We start from the raw sequence: 20,621 nt of genomic DNA, 5'->3' as shown, positions 1-20,621 counted from the left end.
ACAACTCACATTTCAGCTACAAATACATTACTGTGGCATTGCAGCCAGACCTGAGCTCTCATGCATATTCTAAGTGTCAAGCTCTGTTGTTGGCCAGGTTCTTGCAGGTTTTACTGCTGCTTAAAGGAAAGAGATTGGGATTCAAAATCTATTTGCCAAAAGAAGGTAGTTAGGTATGTATGTGTATTCATATGAACATTGCAGTAAGGATTTGGAGACCCTGGAGACAGGATAGAGATAGACAGGAACACTATCTGTAGGCTCATTCTTTACTTAGAGGACATGAGTTCTAGTCCCAAATACCACCCCCCCTCCCCCCACCCCATGCTAGCTATATGACTTTGGCCAATTCAGTTAAGCTTTTTGAGCCTCAGTTTCTTTCATCTTTAACATGGGAATAGTGCATGTCTTGCCTGTGCTATTGTGTAATTATGAAGACCAAATGAGGTAATGCCTTATTCAAATATAAGATGGTGTTTCAGTCAGGAGAGCTTAGGTTATGTTGTGATAACAAACATTCCTAGAATTTCAGTTGCTTAAAATAATAAGTTTTTTTTCTCACAGTTCATGTCCAAAATGGGTTAGATGGGTTGGCAGAGGGACTCTTCTCATTGAAGTGTCTCAGAGATCCAAGTTTATGAAATTCCATCTTCTTGTGATTCTCCCCTCTCTGTGTGCAGTGACTGTGTGCTTCCATGATTACTGCATCGGGAGAGGAGAACACTGGAGAGTGAAACATTGGTCATTATATACATTAGTATAGAAGTGACATTCACTTCTGCTCACGTTTCATTGGCCAAAAAAATATGGTCTTACGTAACTTTAGAGGAGATAGCAGTGTCATTCCATGAGAACCTATTGAGCTTTATTAATGCCAAGCATAGGTGGTTTTGCGGAATTCTCCCCACCCCTCCGCCTCCATTTTAGTATCTCGGAAGTTGAGATGCATTGAACAATCAATATCATCTTATAATCACCATAAGCCACTTTTTCAAATTTTATCTCTGAAGCCAGAATGCAGTTTACAACTGGTGGTATTCTAGATTTGATGATACTATGGCATTATTGCTATTCTTCCCAGATACTTGGCCTTCAGTGATCCTAAGGGACCACGACTGGGATGGGGTCTGTAATCCCAGCAGTGCTAGATAGTGCCATAGTTTCTCAGCCTCCTTGAATTTTCTTGTATCATTTGCGTGGGGCCACTGGGATGAGAGAGTTCCCTGAGGCTTTCTCTCACTCCCAGGAACGACGGTCCTCTTTTCCCTTGCCCTGACTTTGGATCCCCGTTCTAAGACAAGTCGTTGAGTGTATAAGGGCCCATAAAGATTTATAAGACAGCAGTCTCCTCAGTGGCAGTGACAGCATCTTTTCCTTCTGTCCAAACAATCCCCTAGACACCCAGAGGGTCAAGTTAAATGGTGGTTTAGGATTCAAAATTCCCATTGCAGCTGCTGAAGAAGTGTGACCATCAGCTCGTGTCTGGGCCAATGTCCACACTGTTTTACTTTTGGGCTTTACCCTTATCCCCTTTATTGGCTTCTAGGTAATTGCCTTGAGACATCAGATACTGCCTTCTCTCTCGTTTCTGGTTTCCTCACCTGTGGGCTCCTAGACCATTTGCTTTTCATACCTGGGCACTCAGACGATGATGGCTGATCAGAAGCAGGAGGAGAGACTGAGGATTGCGGTGGGCGCGGGGGTGAGGGGCATTGGAGGGGAGTAGAGAATAGAATGGAGGGTGGGCTGAAGCTCAGATCGACGCCATCTGAGGGCTGAAGTAGGAAGTTGAAAGCACTGGTTTTCTCCATGGCTTCTACCCAAACTGTGTGAGTCTCCTGGCCTCTAGATCATGCATCCTAGTACTTTATACACATCTCCACAAAAAACATGATTTTTGGCAAAAGGACTGAGATTAACCTTCCACACTATTTTCATTTGCAGCCCAGGCAGCCTGTCATGTATAATTTGGTATTTAAATCCTCTCCATTGTGGCCAAGATAATGACCTTTCTGGGAATTAATGGCTGAGTAACGGCATGCCCTTTTGGGGAGTTTCATGGTAACACATCTGATTCTGAGTTAGACCCAACTCTCTGGCGTTCTTGCCTGCTTGGAGACCACCTGGGGCTAACCGGGGACCAGAGAGCCCTTTTCTCTCAGGCTGTGGTTGCCGTTGGAGAGTTTGGGGTTATATTCTTGTCCAGAGCCTCCTTAGCTTGTGTTCCTACTCAGATTCCCTGTGTCTTGATGCTTCTTTTCCTTTAATCTCTGCTTTTAATTTGATTCACTTGTTTAAGTTTTGTTGGAGGTCATCTTCAAATACCATGACATTTATGGGCTGTTCCCTGGTGGCTACTGGGCCTAGACAAGGCCCGGTGACTCACCAACCTCTTCCCACCCCACGTGCTCTGTGTGTTCCCAGAGAGCTGCATCTCAGGCTTTGCTTTGACCCTTCTCCTGGCCTCAGGCTGCTGCCCAGTCAGAGTCTCCTGCTGTTGACTCCAGTTGGGTATGCTCTAGCCCCTTCCCGCTGCCGCCCCTTGAGGGTATGTTATGTCCCTACCACAGGGCACAGAAGGACCGCTGATACATTTCTAGCCCATGCTGCCTCCACCTGATCCTGCCATTGTCTCCACTCCTCCCAATGTAGCCAGTCCTGGCCTGGCCCAGCCACTAACAAGCCTCCATGGTCATGGGTGCTGTTCATGGTCTTGCTCCCTTTTCTCATTCCAACCTGCCTCTGTTCAATGGACACTTGGAATGGTGCCACAGCTGGCTTTAGAGACAGACAGCATTGGGCTCAAATACTGGTACTACCACTTATTTTACCAAAGGCAGTTTCCCGAACTATAAAAGTAGGTATAGCAATGCCCAGCCAAGCACCCAGCATACAGCATGAGCAGTGACTATTAGCATGTTATTAGCATAGAAAGTAGCATAACTGTGGTTAAGTTCATAGGGTTTAGGGCCAAACAGGCTTGAGTTCTAATTTTTGCCTTACTGCTTAGCCAGTGTCAGTTTCAGTTTCTGACTCCCAGTCTGGTGCCCTCAGCATTTCTCTGGGCTGTCTTACTACAGTTTACTTTTCATGTTGGTAGATGGTGACCTAGCCAACTCCTTGGGCAGACCATTGTAAACTGCTGGATCTGAGTAAAGGGGTGATCATTATTGCTGGGAGGAGGACATGCAAGTAATTGATGGTCGCTTAGTCCAGTGTCTCAACAGAAGAATACTGGCTCTACAGGGCTCCAGGAATCCTCTGCTTTCCTTGGCTCAGACTATTTTTTGGAGAAGAGCTAGTGCCAGGGGTAAGACTGACTCCTTCTTGATAAAGAGTGATGGGAAAGTTAATAAGGTGCTTGGAAGAAAAAGTGCCCTTTCTCTCTGGACAAAGAAAGAGGGAAGAACCACCGTTTGACTGGGCGAGGATAGAAGGAATGAACTCGTAGGACTTAGGAAATTTGCAACCACAATATCTCTTTGCCAGGAAAGCAAGCCAGTGATTCAGCAGTTTTCTCAAGTCGGCAGAAGGAGAAGGGCTGAGAGTGTCAGAGATCATGACTCTGAGGGGAGCAGGTTATCTTTTTTGGGGACTTGACAGCAGTCAGCCTAGAGAGAGATAGGTTTAACATGGATAATTGAAATTCACATATAATTCCAACTCATTGTTGGTGGTGGTAACTACAGCCTCTCTCCTGTAGTAAGTCTTTCAACAGAGCTGTTCAGAAGCAGCAGCAATGATTGACTTGATTTTATCTTGTTCTGTTCCTCTGCCTACCTTGAGGGGAGCTGCAAATAAACTAGGGAATGAGCTTAAAGATGAGCTGGCAAAGCACGAGAGGAGAGCTTAGTTGGCTAGGGCTCTGGGGTTTGAGCTGGAAGAGCAGCTGGTGCCACAGAGAGGCCCAGGAGCAGCTCATACACCTCCCGCCTGGCCACAAGAGTACAAAGGCTCATTTCTCCCTGGTTATTTGGGTCCGATGGATTGCCATACACACAGGACTTTCACGCTTGTTGAAGACCTTTTGAGGATTGTAGAAGCACACTATTCCCCTGGAACACTCAAATTCCTGAAGTGTCCTGCTTTAACTGCATCGGAATGTGACTTGTGTTTGGAATGCACTGGGGAGAATTGCCTGTTAAGAGCTTTTCTATGAGCCCCTTTTGGAAGGAGAGAAATCACTTTTAGATTATCTTTTTGTAAAACTCTGCATTTCCAGTTATTCAGAGTGTATGAAATCTCCCTCCAGAGCCCTCATTCCAATTTAGTCCTCTAAGAAATTCTGATAGCTCCAAATGTGTAACTCTCAAACGTTGTTTTTAAAAATAGTCATGTACTTTCTCTACAACATGATAGAATTTGCAGAAATTCTGGATGTGTTTCCTGGCTTTCCCAAAAGGCCTTTCTTTACCAGGGGACCCACTGCAGAGAGTGAGGCCTGCATGATGATAGAGAGGGCCATCTCCAGAGTGCTACAGGAGCAAACGAAGCAAAAATACCTGCCAAATGAACAAAAAGAGAAGTTAATAGGACAAGAACCCCGGGTTAGAAACTCACAGTGCTCAATCCCAAGGGGCTGGGAACTTGCTATTTGGATGATCTTGCTGTGAAAGTTTCAAAGACTCAAGGGGATTTATTAATAGTTGGGCCATTGAAACCTTTGGCTGCTTGCAGCAGTGTCCTTTACAATAGCAAGTTTGTCTTTTAAAAATATCGAGAACTTGTGCTTAATGTTCTTTACTGATTTAAACCAGGCAAGGAGACAGTAAATCAGATTATCATCATCCTCGGGAAGGAGAGCAATCTGGAATGTTAATTTTCCAGCTGAGATTACTGGAAGTTTCTTTTCGGTTTATTTTTTAAAGGGAGAGAATAAAAAAGGAAGCAAGCCAAAGGTAAGAGGTTTTTCGTTTTTTTGGTTTTTTTTTTTCCAGGAAAGCATATATTCCAGGTTTCCATTCTTGTCACTTTGTGAGTTATAACTTATTGTTTCTTATGTTTTTCCTAAAAGTATAAAGATCCAGAGAATCTCCTTCAATGGAGCAAGGGATTTTGTCCCTGTATGGAGTATGGACTGTAGGAATTTGTATAGGGATATTAACCACTCCATAATCAGAGAAGAGATTTCCATATGGCAGATCAAATATAAGATCATTGTGTTTCAAAGCTTGTTAACTGTGGCTGTATTGGAAAAATGCCTTAATGGGTTTATTTATTTTTTAACAAACATATGGGCTTTGGGCAGATATGTTTAAGGTGGAATTTTCTTTCCATTTAGTAGGGCTCATAAATATTTTCCTTTTTGCAGGAGACTTGTCTCTCCCTATGTACAGTGTGATACATGCTGTACTTTATGAACCCAGCCTTCTCAGAACATGGGAGTTGAGCAGCTTCCCTGGTGGGGAGGAGACCTACTTAGGGAAAGGGCCTGGAGTTGGGTACCAGAGAGACCCAGAGTCAAACTGGCACTGCTTGCTCATTACCTCTGTGGTCTTGGATCCCGTGAGTGCTCGGAGCTTCAGCTTCTCACTTATATAATGGGATAATGGCATTGGCCTTGAAGAATTGTCTTGAGGTTGAAACTGTGTGTTTATGAAGTGCCCAGTGTAGTGTCTGACTGGTTAGTCTGGGATTTCATGGCTGTAGGCTTGGCCCAATCCAGCAACAAATGTCCTGCTGAATCTCCCTGACAACCTGATTTTGTGAAACAGTTGATTGAAGCTGGAGGGAAGAAAAATAAGTCTATTACGAATGGAGATATCATGCACTCAGAATCCCAAGTCCCCTCAAAGAACCTGAAGTATCAACTTCAGCTCCCTTTTGTGGGAAATGCTGTAGGAGTTTTAAACACAGGCTCTGAAGCTTTCCCTGGAATCATAAGAATTGTAGGCTAGTTACGGTGTCAGAGGAGTGCCTCATGAGTAATGGTTGCATTCTCTAATGACTCTTGGGATAATTAATCAGCATAACTTCATGAACCTTCCATGGCCTTCTTTTCTCAGCAATGACAACTTGATTAGTTTGGACATAGAATAATAGTTTGGTACTTAAAGAGGACTGGCTTCATAATGCTCATTTGAAAATGATTCTCATTTTCTTCCTCTTGAATTTTTTGAACTTTAAATTATTTAAAGACCTGAAAATTCTTTTAAAAAATTCATAGAGAATCTTGAGGCTAGTTTTTTTTTTTTTTTTTGCAGTACGCGAGCCTCTCACTGTTGTGGCCTCTCCCGTTGCGGAGCACAGTCTCCAGACACGCAGGCTCAGCGGCCATGGCTCACGTGCCTAGCTGCTCCGCGGCATGTGGGATCTTCCTGGACTGGGGCACGAACCCGTGTCCCCTGCATCGGCAGGTGGACTCTCAACCACTGCGCCACCAGGGGAGCCCTGAGGCTAGTTTTGATCATTTATGTGTTATCATTAATGGATAGAATTTTATCCCTCGTAGAGGGGACACAGCTGTGCAACAGCTGTCAAATTCTATTTCTTATCGCTGGGCTTTTCCTGGGCTTAAGTATTCAAGGCAGAAGCAGTACTCCATTTTATCAAACTGACAACAGGGGCAGGTTTATGTAGGGAAGAGAGCACTGGACTTAGGTTGACCAACTGCTACTGGTTTGTCTGGGACTTTCCTTGTTTTTTCGCTGAAAATCCTCTATCCTGGGAAACCTCAGTTTTAGGCAAACAGAGACAATTTGTCCAGGCTGTTCTGCTTTGAATATGGAAGGTTTCATGTCTTGGAAATCTTGGGAAAACTAAATATTTGAGTTCTAGTCCTTGTGGAGCTGCTACATAGCCATGTGACATTGGCCAATCAGTTTGTTGAAAAAAATGAGGTGTTGGATCATATAATCCTGAAAGTCCCTATTAAGGTTGCCCCTTTGGCTTAAGAGGCAGCTTTTTATTGGAATTTACCCTTTGTGTCATTACTCAAGGTTTTCTTTCCTTCTGAGAAATCAGTATCCAATTTGTTCTGAAAGGTCCTATAAATGAATCCAGACTCCAAACTGGATAAAAATGTTCAGAATACTTCTGGATCAAATCTCAAGTATGGAGGTATATGACACTGTTGAATACTGGGGTGCTGGAGGAAGCAGGTGCTGCTCTTGTTGATATTACAAACCAAACACCCAATGCAAGTATTCTACATTTCATGACCAGGGAGGAAATTGGCTGGGATTTTCCATTTTAGCTAACATGCTGTATTTCCCCACTAGTGAGGTTGAAGCCTTGGTTGTAACTCTGGAACCAAGCCTATTTATAAATTGCAATAAATGTCTCCAAGCCAAGATCAACCATGTGCACAAAGTTGGGGTGACACTGATGCTTTTTGGGCACTTGGAGTGGGGAGTATTGTTCCCAGTGGGGCAATGATCACCCAGTGCAGCAATAACTTCCTGATTTCCCATCATGTGCTTGAGATCCAGGTACAAATAAGACATGGCCCCGCCCCCTAGAGGCGTACTGTCTTGTGAGGGGCATGGAATGATAATTAATTACTAAACAGAGTTTGGCAAGTCCTGTAACGGAAGCATAAGCAGAATGATGTGGGAGAGTGAAAGAGGAAGCAGTTGATTCCATTATTCTGCTGCATATGGTGATGGTACCCTGCTCCCCAGCCTGCTAGCTCCTGCGTGTATGCTCCTGCATGTATGCCTTTGGGGACCCTTGGTCCCCAAAGGGTGGGACCAAGATGCCCCAAAGCTGTGTTTCTGTGTTTTTTTCTTGTATATAACAGGATAGAGTGCATCATTATTATTGTTACTGTTCAAGGCAAAAAATAAAAATGACAAGAATGATTTGTTTCCATTGAGTTTCCCTGAAATCCCACGCCCAACTTACTTCCATTAAGCTTTTCAACTTAATAGCTGGTAAAACAGTATGTGCATGCATTATAACTATGTCCTTTTAAAATCCAGTTGCTCCCTGCAACAGGAGATAGCCAAGAAATATGGCTTCTGTCATTTTGACCCATTGTTCAACATTTAAATAACAGTAAAATAATGACTCCAACATGAAGTTTCTAGTTCAGTGAGCACCAGTGTGGTCACACGGTTAATAGTATAGTAATTTTTGGCATACAGTGATACAGGAAGCTTGATTTTAGCTATCTTACATTAAGGAAAACTTGACTTTTGTGTTTAATAATGAGATGTTTGAAACTTTATAGAGTGCTTTTCTTCCTAGGAACAAGGAGCAGTTCATATATTTTTTGATTTATCTTCATAACATCCTTGAAAGAAGGGGGGAAGAGGTATTGCATTGTATATTTTATAGAATAGGAAATTGGGGCCTAGAACAGGTAAAGGCCTTGCTGAAGGACGTACAGCTGGTTAATGAAAAGCCTTTTCCTGGTTCCCATGTCTCCTTACCTAATGTCCTCACAACAGGTTGTGCTGTTTTGCTGTGGTCATCAGAATATCTCAGGAAGTCACATTTTCTGATGAAAAAGTTCACTTGCACTTATGGAAACTCAAAATACTAGATCCATGGAGGCCACTCCCCCAGGTATCATTATAGCTGTGATCACACTATTTTGAAATTTTTATAGCAGTATTCTTCAGGTCTTCACCCCCGACAGTTAAGGTTCTGGAGGGGTCAGACTCCTTTCTTTAAAAAAAGAAATGTCTGAATCCAAACCAAGCATGGTACAAGAGTACACGTTGTAACAAAGCCCCAGCACACGTCATTAAAGTTGGAAACAGCCAGGAAGACCTGTGCTAGACAGTGACCTTGGTGTGACAGCTGAGAAGTGGTGGGAAGAATGGGGCATAGGATATGGGACCTGGGTCTTCGTGCTGACTCTACCATAAATTTGCTGAGTGATATTGGGCCTCAAGGTCCTACTTGTTTGTAAAATGAATGAGCTAGGCTGTACTGTCCAATAGGGTAGCTATATAAATTAATTAAAATTTAATAAAATTAAAAATTCAGTTCCTCAGTTGCACTAGCCACATCTCAAGTGCTTGATAGCCACATGTGACTAGTGGCTGCCATAAGGGACAGGGTAGAGGTAACATGTTTCCATTTTGTGCAAGTTGCGTAAAGTATGTGTCTTGGTTTTCTCATCTGTGAAGTGGGGTAGTAATAACATCTACCTTTTAGGGTTGGACTGAGTATTAAGTGCTTGGAACAGCGCCTGGCACGGTGAGCACAGTTTGCGGTCATCAGTTCTACATTTGCCTCTCTCACTGTTAATTGCTTATTGTATGTTTAGTCATGGCTCCTTGCCCCTTTCTCCCTGACTACTTAGTTTTAAGCTTCCCCTATTTATTTATTAGTACTATGGCCTCTCCATCTATAATTTCACATTTTCACAGAATCCAACTATTGCTCTTTTTGGTAACTGAGATGGTATTAGTTTAGCTTCAGTCTTTGGCTCTCCTTGTCCATGAGTTAGAACAGATTTGCAGCTCTGGGGCTCTGAGAACACCTGCAGTTCTTTCAGTGTCTTGGAATCAATTAATCTGGGTCAGGGCCTTGAATAAATGTAAAGCCGTACTTGTGGGATTTTACTGTCTTCTCATCCATCCCTGGCTTTCTGTCTTCATTGACGATGGGTATTCTGCTCTGCAGAGTCAGCATCATTTTCTCAGCAGCAAAGAGGAAAGCAAAATAGGATTTGAGTAATTCTGCCTTCTCCCTGAAACTAACATATTTTATGACTCTGGGATTGCACCTATTCCCTTCTTATACTTAAGTTAAAGTACCTTTATGGTTGTCTCCGTCGTATTGTACAGGCTTCTCTTAATACCCTGTGAATCTGAGTCATGAACCTGAACCACTGCAACATGACTGTGCTTCCTCCAGGACTTGTCTGCCTGATTCCAGCTTTCTCTCTTTAGCTCCTATCCATGGAGCTATGTGCTTTGGCTTCTGTATTTTGCTTGGTTCAGGATCTGTTGGGTTTTTTTTGTTTTTGTTTCCCTGGCCTTCTTTGTTCCTTGGGTCTAGATGTTCAGGGTTCAGATGCTCAGTCCCCCTTGGAGATGTGCCCTGATTCAGAAGAACTCTGGTCCTGGCATGGCCTGGGGTTCTTGGGGAGATAGAAATAAACTGCACCTTGGAATGTGGGAGGTGGGATATTAAACACTGTGTTAATCTAGTTAAGACCGTATAAAGTTCTAAACCTTTGGGCTGGGACTTCCTTGGTGGCACAGTGGTTAAGAATCCGCCTGAGGGTTTGATCCCTGGTCCGGGAAGATCCCACATGCCACAGAGCAACTAAGTCCATGTGCCACAACTACTGAGCCTGCACTCTAGAGCCCGTGAGCCACAACTACTGAGCCCATGCACCACAACTACTAAAGCCAGTGCGCTCTAGGGCCCGCGTGCCACAACTACTGAGCCCATGTGCTGCAAGTACTGAAGCCCATGCGCCTAGAGCCTGTGCTCCGCAACAAGAGAAGCCCCCGCAATGAGAAGCCCATGCACCACAACGACGAGTAGCCCCTGCTCGCCGCAACTAGAGAAAAGCTTGTGCACAGCAACTAAGATCCAATGCAACCAAAAAAATAAAATAAAATAAAATAAACCTTTGGGCTCTGTTTACTGTGATTTGAGACTTTCTTCAGGGAAAAGTTGTTGGCCACTTTCTTACTGAAGTCAGGAAGCAGTTTCTAACTGGACATAAAAATACTTTCTTATAAGCTGCTTTCTGAGGCAGTAAGTTCCATGTCACTGGAAGTGTTCAAATCAAGAGCAGACGATTTCTGTTTAGGTTATTGGAATAAAATTGGATGGAAGATTAAAGCCGGAAGGCCACTGAGTTCCCTGTTCTACAGAAGAGTAACCTTGAGAATACCTTTTTTCCCTTAAAGACATGACTTGGTGTCTAGCCCAGTACCCAGGAAAGACTGGGCTTAGAGTGGATGCTTTTTGTAGGGTGTGCATTGTTGAAGTTTAAAGGTCCAAGCCTTCTGTTCCAGGCTTACTTCCTATTAGAGGCTCCAGATATACTAGATTGTTTCCACTCAAATATGTCCTCTTCTCTCTTACTTCCTTGTCTTTGAGCAGATACTTCATGATCATGGAGTTTGTCCCTCCTCCCCTCCCTCCCTTTGCATCTGGCTAACTCTTAACTTGACCTTGGGATAGTCTTGCCTTGGTATCCCTCAGTGTCCTCCACTGCACCCTGGGCTTACCTCGTCAACTCACAAGACCCACCTCATGGTGCTGTAATCCTCTCCTTGTGTGTCTCCCATATGAAATGTCCCTCTTTCTGGGGCCCAGGGACTGTGTCTAATGCCTTTTTGTTTCCCTGCACAGTGCCTGGCAGACTAGGGGTCTAACTGATGGTTGCCAAGTAAGTGAAATGAGCTGGACTGTGGGTTCCAGGCCTTGCAGACCTAACGTGTTTCTGTTCCCTGATTTATTTCTGTCTCTGATCCTTCTTTTATGGGACTGAATTATAAAGAACTTTGGGAGGAAAAAATAAATGGTGATATAAGAAAAATTGCTTTAGTGCATTGGAGACATGAAACCACCCAGCATTTCTTTCTCAGCCAGTACTGGCAAGAGACAGAGAAATTGAGCTGTGCTGGGCAATCCTTGTCTACTTTTTAGCGTGACTTGGCAGAATTCAATTATTCTTTCCCTTGCACTTCAGGGAGTAGGTGGATGCCTTAAAATATTCAAACCAGTACTTTGGGATATCAGATCTGGGTGACTTTTTGTCCAAACAGATAGGTGGTGGATGGCATAATCACTCAGTGGGCACTGGAACTTTCTCTGGGCATCAGTTTAATGAACAAAGTTTGTTGTAAAGCTGTACTTTGGGTTCTTTAATGCATGCATATCATTCCCGAACCAAATTTATGAAAATGTGTTGGGGCGGTGAGCATTTAAAGAACTTCAGGGAATAAGTCAGAATTGAAAGTTCCAAACAAGTGTAATTATTATTGCATGCATGTTGTGTTCAAACCCTTGGCCCTCCTGGGAACAGGCTGACTTCACAGAGTGCCTTATTAATTAAAGGGAAAACAAATGTGCTGCTGGAGTAGTTCTTGCCTCTCCTTGGACTGACCTTGGGAGACTCATGTCAGCTCTCTGGGCCTCAGTTTCCTCAGCTGAAAAATTAGGGATTTGTTCATGTTTAGAATCTCTCCAGGTTTTTAAATCTGTAAATAAGGCACATCTGCTTTTTCTCTTTCTGAAGACCTGCACCGGAAAAGTAGCTTTGTGGCTGAGATGATAAACTTATTTAACATGATTTATTTATGCAATGAATGTTCATTGAACACTTACTTTGTGCAAGTCACTGAATTTATAGAAAAATCCCTGTTCTTAGGAAGCCTAGAGTTTAGAACAGGGCTTGGCAAACTTTTTTCTGTAAAAGGCCAGATAGTAAATATTTTTGGCTTTTCAGACCAGTGTCTGTCACAACTACTCAATTCTGCCTTTGTAATGGGAAAGCAGCCTCAGGCAATATGCAAATGAGTGGGTGTGACTATGTAAATAACCCCTTTATTTACAAAAACAGATGATGGGCCTGATTTGGCCCATGGACCAGTTTGTAGACCTATGACCTAGAAGGCAGAGACATTCAGTAAATATATAAACAAATAGATATGTAAGATTTAAGTGGTGATAAGCACCCAGTTTCACTGAGATAGAAGATCGAGGAGAAATACAACATTCACTAACAACTCAGCATTTCTGATCAAAACTATCCTATTTTGCACTGGCTTAAATATTGGCTAGGGGGCCTCCCTGGTGGCGCAAGTGGTTGAGAGTCCGCCTGCCGATGCAGGGGATACGGGTTCGTGCCCCGGTCTGGGAGGATCCCATATGCCGCGGAGCGGCTGGGCCCGTGAGCCATGGCCGCTGAGCCTGCGCGTCCGGAGCCTGTGCTCCGCAACGGGGGAGGCCACAACAGTGAGAGGCCCGCATACCGCAAAAAATAAATAAATAAATAAATAAATATTGGCTAGGTATTCCCTGTTCCATGGAAATTAAGCATATTATTTAAAAAAATCTTTTGATTTTATTAAGAAACAAAATGAAGACAAGGAAAGCAGTGAGTGTCAACACATAATTAATCACCACTATGGGGTGCCATGCTAGAATTTAGGGCAGTTTATCTGAACCAGGTTGAGGATGGGGGCAGCCAAGACCTGTCCTAAATTGCATGGTGAGGGGCTGCCAAGGGTGGACAGATTTCCACAGAGGTTGATCATTTTGAAATGACCATTTAAAGGTATGACATTTGGTGACGTATCAGTGATCAATAATATTCTTACAATTCCTGCTTTGCTCCTGTTCAATCTTAATTTATAAAGATTTTCTGTCATTGGGAAATGAGTCAGAACCAAGAAAATAGGTTTCATGATTTAAAAATACATTTTGGGAAAATCTAAATGCATCTCTTATTTGTTACCGATGCAGAAACCAAAAAAAAAAAAAAAAAAAAAAAAAGTGGGGAGAGGTTCATTTGCTTTGAGGCACCAGGCTTCTTAAAAAAACGACAGAAATTTAACAATACTCCTTTGTGCAGAATTATATTTGCAGACCTGTCCAGGAGACTTATGATTAGCAAAGAAAACAATTCTACTATCCAGAGATGATTTTGCTGCTGTGTAGCTGTAATGGTGTTATTGCCTTGCTCTGCAGTCATTTTTAGTTCTTTGCTTTTGTGGTGAGCCGGTCCGGAGCAGCTTGTTCAAGAATCCTTAGGCAAAGGGGAAAAGAAATGGATATTTATTGATTGTATACTATAGGGGCTTTTTATATACTTAATCTTACTTCATCTTTAAAGACCTTATTGGTAGGAATTATTACACCATTTGCCTTAGGAGGAAATCAAGGCTCAGAGAAGCTTAAGGAGGTTAAATAAGTTGCTCCAAGTCATGTACCTAATAAGGAACTGACCAAGGATTTAACTGCACCTTGGACTCCAAAACCTCTTCCTACTCCATACTGTTTAAAAATGGTTGGATCAGAAATAGCCAAGCTATTTTGCTAACAATTCAAAGAGAGAAATAGAATTGCAATCCTAGTACAAATTAGAATCTAGTGCAATGCCTTCCATTCATAGGCACGGAAGGTAAGGGCCCCATGCGGTGGTTCCCAACCTTGGGGATACATTGGAATCATTTGGGGAGTTTGAAAAAAATGCTGTCTCTTCCCTAGTGCTTCTGATTTGATTGTTCTGGGGTGTGACTTGGGCATGGGGATTTTTAAAAAGCTCCCCAGGTGATTTGAATGTACAGTGGGCCAGGGTTGAGAACCACTGGCCTAGAGAGGTTACAGTGTAACCAAAAGTGGGGTCTGGCTGTTCGCTGCTCAAAAGCCAATAAAGAGGCAAGATTGGTGGAAAGGAAAGTTTGCTTTATTTTGGATGCCAGCAACCGGAGGGGAGGGCGGACTTCTGTCCAAAGGGCGACTCCCCACCACTGACTATCAGTGGGCAAGAGCTTTTATAGGTGGAGGGAGGGGGCTACATGTAGAAACAGCACAGTCAGCTCTGACAGTCATCTTGAAGTTGGTCATTGGTGGTCTGACCAGCGTCATCTTGATTGTTTCAAGCACAGTTAACCTTCAGTTCCAGGATTGGTTTGTTCCCATTTCTTTGAGGCCAGTTCTCATAATTGTGGCAGCTTATGTCATGGCTACAGTTTGGTCATCATGTAGTTAACTTCTTCCATCTGGTGAGGGTTTCAGTATGTACAAAACAGCTCACAGGTTATGGCTCAGAATATTATCTATAGCCCTTGAGAAGGAACTAAAGGTCCTTGACTTTGCTTAATGACTGTATTATTATTTGGTCTCCTTTGACCGTTTTCCTTTGTTTCTACATTTTCTCACTCCTCTGACTAAACTTATTCTTTGGCCAAAGTTTTTTCATAGACAGAAGGCAGGCGGAGGACATGGGGGAAAGGACTATAGGGTCCTGCTCCATTTCAACATACATGATCAGGTGGACATCCTTGTGCAGGCTCATCTGATTGTGGTTCATGGGGGACTTAAAAATATATAAAAATATTTCTGAGACAGAAAAGAGATAATCTTTGGAGTTTCTGGTTACAGCAGCTTTTTGTCCAAATCACAGTAAATTTCATGGCTTAATAAGAATCCCACTGCTGGTTTGATGCCCTCCCAGACTGTGACTCTTAGGGACCCATAGAGTGTGGTTTTAAAGCATTTTAACTATGAATTTGGGATTTAACATTTGGGATTTTACCTTAGGAAGAAAGCATGATACTCCAGTAACAAAATTGATGGAATGTACAATTTCAGAAAGGCCAAGAATAAATAACACCAAGCTTGGAAATTATTTTCCTTGATTTTTTAATTCTGGAAAAATTTCCAATTTAATAGAAGTGTGGATGGAGTCTTGGGTAAGGGCATAGGGAAAAATCTTATGTGAATTTAGAGACCATAAGAAAAACCTGATACACTAATTCTCCTTATATGGTTTTGTCTAGCTCTTTTCCACAAGCTCAGCTGGAAGAGATGACAGCTATGAAAACAAGTTGTCCTTGAATTGGTGGCAGGGGCTGGTGCTTTTCAGGAAGAGTGGGTTTTAGATAGGGAGCCAGTGGTGTGGCAGTTTGTAGTTTATAAAGCATATTTACATATATCCTATGATAGAGTGATGGCAGAATGGCCCTATTTCTTCACTCTTCCATGTATACATGCCCTTTGAAGTGTGATTTTGGAGTCTGTTTCCCCAATCCTTGAATCTAGGCTGGTCTTGTGATTTACTTAGCTAACAGAATATGGTGTAAGGGATGTAGTGTCAGTTCTGACCCTAGGACACAAGAGGACTTGTATGCTTTCTCTGTCTCTGTAATGAGAACAAACCTGGACTTGCCTATTAGAGATGAGAGGCCACAGGGAACAGAGCTAGTTATCCCAGTGATGCCGTGCTATATCACCAACAACCAGCTGACCACCAGGCACACGCTCAGACCATTAAAACTGTCCCATCTAGTCCAGCCAAGTTCAGCAGACTGCCTAGCCTCCTCATGGACCCAGGAGAAATAACAGATTAGGTTACTGTGGCAAAAGACAACAGATACACATTGTCACGTGACTATAGAAGGAATTATAATAATCCCTTTCTAGATGAAGAGACTGAGGTTCTGAGAGGTTACATTTAGGAGGAGGTGTCCCACCATTGTGAAAAGGGTGGATGCTTTCAAATTATACATAGGCTTTCAAGCCAGGGAAAACCCGTGGTTCTGATATCTACTAATTGTAAAGCCTTGGGATGATGATACAAGTTTTCTGAATCTGTTTCTCTGTCTATAAAGTGGGGATAATAGGATCTGGCTTATAAAGCTGCAGTGAGGATTAAAGGAGATAATCTATAATCTGTGTAAAGGGCTGAGTTTGTTTTAAGTTCTCTATAAGTGATAGCTTGTTATGACGATGATAATGATGATGGTGATGAGAATCGCTCAAGATCACATGGCCAGGAGGGGTCAGGGACGTGAATTCAGGTCTTGTCATTCCACAGACTTTCTATCTCCTCCGCTCCCAACCCCCATTTCCTTTTCTCCTCTGTATCTCTCTTTTCTGTTGTTACCTTCTCTGATGTGTTCTAAGGGCTTATTTTATGTATTCAAGCCACCATCAGCTCTACCTTATTTTTAAAAGCCTTGCTTTGTCCTTTGTATCTTCTCCTCACCTTGCATAAAGCTTATTCACTATCAACAATAATTTTTATATCTTGTGCAGCTCTCAATTGCCCACCTCTGTGTATTTGAGAATACAGTTTTATTCTTGCATTTTCACTTTATTGCAATAAAATTAACTCCTGGGAGTAACATTTTGGTCCTAGTTTTAAATGTTATGTCTGTTTGTTTATTATTTCTCCACATTCAGATGATTTCTCCTCTAGAAACCAGTGAGTGAAAGATGTTGTGAAGCACATGGCCTAGGTGTGTGGGTAGTCATTGAGCACCACTGACTTGTGGGTTACCTATAGGAGCAAAAGCTGTGCAGCAGATAAACAGTGCATCTCAGAGTCCCACTGTCTAAAATCCTGGAGGGAAAGGAAATATATATCAAGATTATTTGTGGAAACAATTATTCAGTACTGCTGGCTTCATCAAAATGTCTTTTAGTTAAAATTTGGAAGCCTACTATTAATCAAGTTGCCTTGGGAAAGATCACTTCTTCCCTCAGGATCCCGCTTTTAGCATCAAAAAGCAGATGTTTTGCTAGATAAGAAACAAGCATTTTTAACGGCAACATGCAGAGTTTAGTCAGCAAGAAACACCAAGTTTAATTTACTGTCATGGCTGTATTTTTCCCTCTTGGAATTATTAATTCCAATGATGCTAACAAGAACTAGTCCCTAGGCTTTTGAGCTTGTTGGTCTTTTTATTTGAGATCAAGGTTTTCTATCATTTCTAGTTTTAACTTGGTTTAACCATTAAAAACCTGATGATTCAATCTATGGTACACTGGGTACTTACATATGTATGTATACCATATAATTATGGTATAACCATATACCCAGATTTAAAAAAAATCAGTAATCTTGGATCTTTAAGCATAAGTTTTGAAAACCATACCTCTGGAAGTATGGTTTACTATACTTGTACTTTCATTTTCTTTTCTTTCTTTTTTTACTGGAGTATAATTGCTTTACAATGTTGTGTTAGTTTCTGCTGTACAATGAAGTGAATCTGCTATATGTATACATATATCCCCTCCCTCTTGGACCTCCCCACCCGCCCTCCCCAACCCTGCCATCACCTCATCTAGGTCATCACAGAACACCAAGCTGAGCTCCCTGTGCTACACAGCAGGTTCCCACGAGCTATCTATTTTACACATGGTAGTGTATTTATGTCAAACCTAATCTGCCAGTTCATCCCACTCTCCCCTTCCCCGCTGTGTCCACATGTCCCTTCTCTACGTCTGCATTTCTATTCCTGCCCTGCAAATATGTACATCTGTACCATTTTTCTAGATTCTACCTATATGTGTTAATATACAATATTTGTTTTTCTCTTTCTGACTTACTTCACTCTGTATAACAGACTCTAGGTCTGTCATGTACTTTCATTTTCTATATCCATCTCTCTGTATAAATTACCTTTGATACCCCTTGGGTGGCAAAACTGAATGTTATTTTGAGTTAAAAATGACTTAAATGGAATACTCTGGATTTGTTTATTATAAGAAAGTGGTGGCTAGTAAAACAATTTGAAGAAAGAGAAACAAAACACTGAATTAGGTTGTAGTTTAAGATCATTTTTTTCCCTTTCATACATAATTGTTGAATCAAGGACACTGATGACACAGAGCTGGAGATGTGGCTCGGTACATAATCACTTTTTTTTTTTTTTTTTTTTTAAATAGCAGAGGGGTTTAAGTGCATGAAATCTTGAAATCTGAGCCTTGGTTGGTATCATTTAGGCTTTATACTCAATGATGAAGCCTTTATGGCATTCCATCAGACAGTCATACTCTCACTGTTGGAATCCTTCTAGTGAGGGGGGACTCATTACTTGAAGAGGAAGCATCCATTATGGCATTGCACATTTTGTTATAAAAGTTGTAATTAGCTACCTGTTTCCGTTCTCCACAAAGCACTGTTACTAATCTGGGCACAGGCATTGAATTGATTCAGAATCTGAAAGTAGGCCCAAGGGTAGAAATTCAGCGCTGTTTTGTGCCCACCATTCACAGTCCTGTTGGTCTTTGTACCTCCATCTGGGACTTTTCTTCCTTTCTGCTAAGTGTATCGAAGGACATCATAGAGTCAGCATATATTTCAGTTTTTTTCTAGAATGTTCCTATGGACCTAGAACTCAGCAGCATAGTTGGATATATAAAGTGCTATTCTCTAAATTTAACCATAGAATCGGAGTTGAGAGTGAGGTGGCAGTTCACTGTTGGAGGTTGGGCTTGAGTTGGTACTAGACAAGTTTGATGTATCCAGGACTTTATCTTCATCAGCTTTTAAAAAACTGCTTCCTGAGATGAGTGAGCCAGAGATTCAGAGTTTTGCTTATATTTCAGAATACCAGCAGTAAAGGCTTTTTTTGGGGTGGTGCCAACTGCTCATGAATTTTCTTCATAAGGCTAAAAAAAAAGTATACATTTAAATGAATTCTGGGATAATGCTTTGAACTACTTTTAGAAGTTATAGAAGGAAATCTGAGTACCTTACCATTGTATAATTTAACTTTAACTTTTTTCTTTGTATTAGAGACTTACTAGATGTTAATAAGTCCCATTTCCTTTTCCTGGGCACTCAGAAAAACTGCATTGACCATTATCCCTTGCATTTGGTTTGGTGCCAAGTACCTGGGTTTTTTTTTTTTTTTTTTAGTACCTGGGTTTTGTCCAGTGAAATATGGTTGGGAGTAATGTGTGCTGTTTGTAGGCCTGGCCGTAAAACCCACTGCGCAGTCTTCCACATTCTCGGAAAGGCCGTGTGTTGGGGATGACAATATCAAAAGGTACAAGGAGACTTAATCTCTGAGTCATTTAGTTCAGTTCTTAATTCCATAATTATTTTTTACATCAAAGCCATTATCATTTTAATTATGCAATTAAAATTTTAAAATACTCCTTAATTCTATACCTTATTACATAGGTATTTTAATTTTGTAACTGGAATAGGAAATAAAACACGGTAATATAAATAAAACATGGTAAATAAAATAAAACATGGTAAGTTGGCAATTTTAAAATGATGACATAATTCTAAAGGAAATGACTTTATATGTGAGATAGAAGATTGGGAAAAAACTTAAACAATTTAATATTCAGAGGTTGGACAAATGAAATACCGACAAATTGCCTTTCAGAGATCATTTTGATTTGAATGTTTCTAAAAGTTGATTATATGCTTCAGTGTTAAAAATCAGTGCTTTTCAGGGAGATCAGCTCGGTGCTTTGTGACCACCTAGAAGCGTGGGATAGGGAGGATGGGAGGGAGACACAAGAGGGAGGAGATATGGGGATATATGTATATGTATAGCTGATTCACTTTGTTATACAGCAGAAACTAACACACCATTGTAAAGCAATTATACTCCAATAAAGATGTTAAAAAAAAATCAGTCCTCTTTTCAAAGGCTAAAACAAATGATTCCTGAAGGGTCCAGTTTGTTTTCCAGTATAGCTTAAAATCGAAAGGAAAATATTAGTGCGTTAAAGCATGTACTGCTGTAATAGCATTTTCTCCTCCATTTACTGCAGTGACATTGCTTGAACGGAGTGGTATGAATAGCCATATACGATATATTATTTTTATAAGTCAATAAAAACATCATACATTTTTTTCACCAGCTTTTTTCAGGATTGATGTATCCCGATCAATATGACACAAATCTTATTGAGGAATCACAGGCAAAGCACAAGATAAATACAGTTTCAATTTAAAGTACAGTTTCTCCTGGGAAACAGTTTGTAATGACTAATCGGTAGGAACCTTAATTACTCAGTAGAATCAATGTGCTCGCCTGGGATGGTACCAGGCTTCCTGCTCATCCACGCCCATCCACCCACTCAGTTGCTGCCTCTACTTCATAATATGCTCCTCCACATCTCTACTTTGGAAGCATTCTTTGAATATTCTCATTTTTGCAGATGCTGTGCAGTTTTTTTTGGGGGGGGGAGCATGTCTAGAGCTTAATTAACCTTTATTA

The sequence above is a fragment of the Mesoplodon densirostris genome, chromosome 14, assembly GCF_025265405.1.
Source record: "Mesoplodon densirostris isolate mMesDen1 chromosome 14, mMesDen1 primary haplotype, whole genome shotgun sequence".
In the NCBI taxonomy this organism is placed as follows: domain Eukaryota; kingdom Metazoa; phylum Chordata; class Mammalia; order Artiodactyla; family Ziphiidae; genus Mesoplodon; species Mesoplodon densirostris.
The sequence above is the reverse complement of the archived record's forward strand: the minus strand, read 5'-3'. Positions refer to the sequence as shown.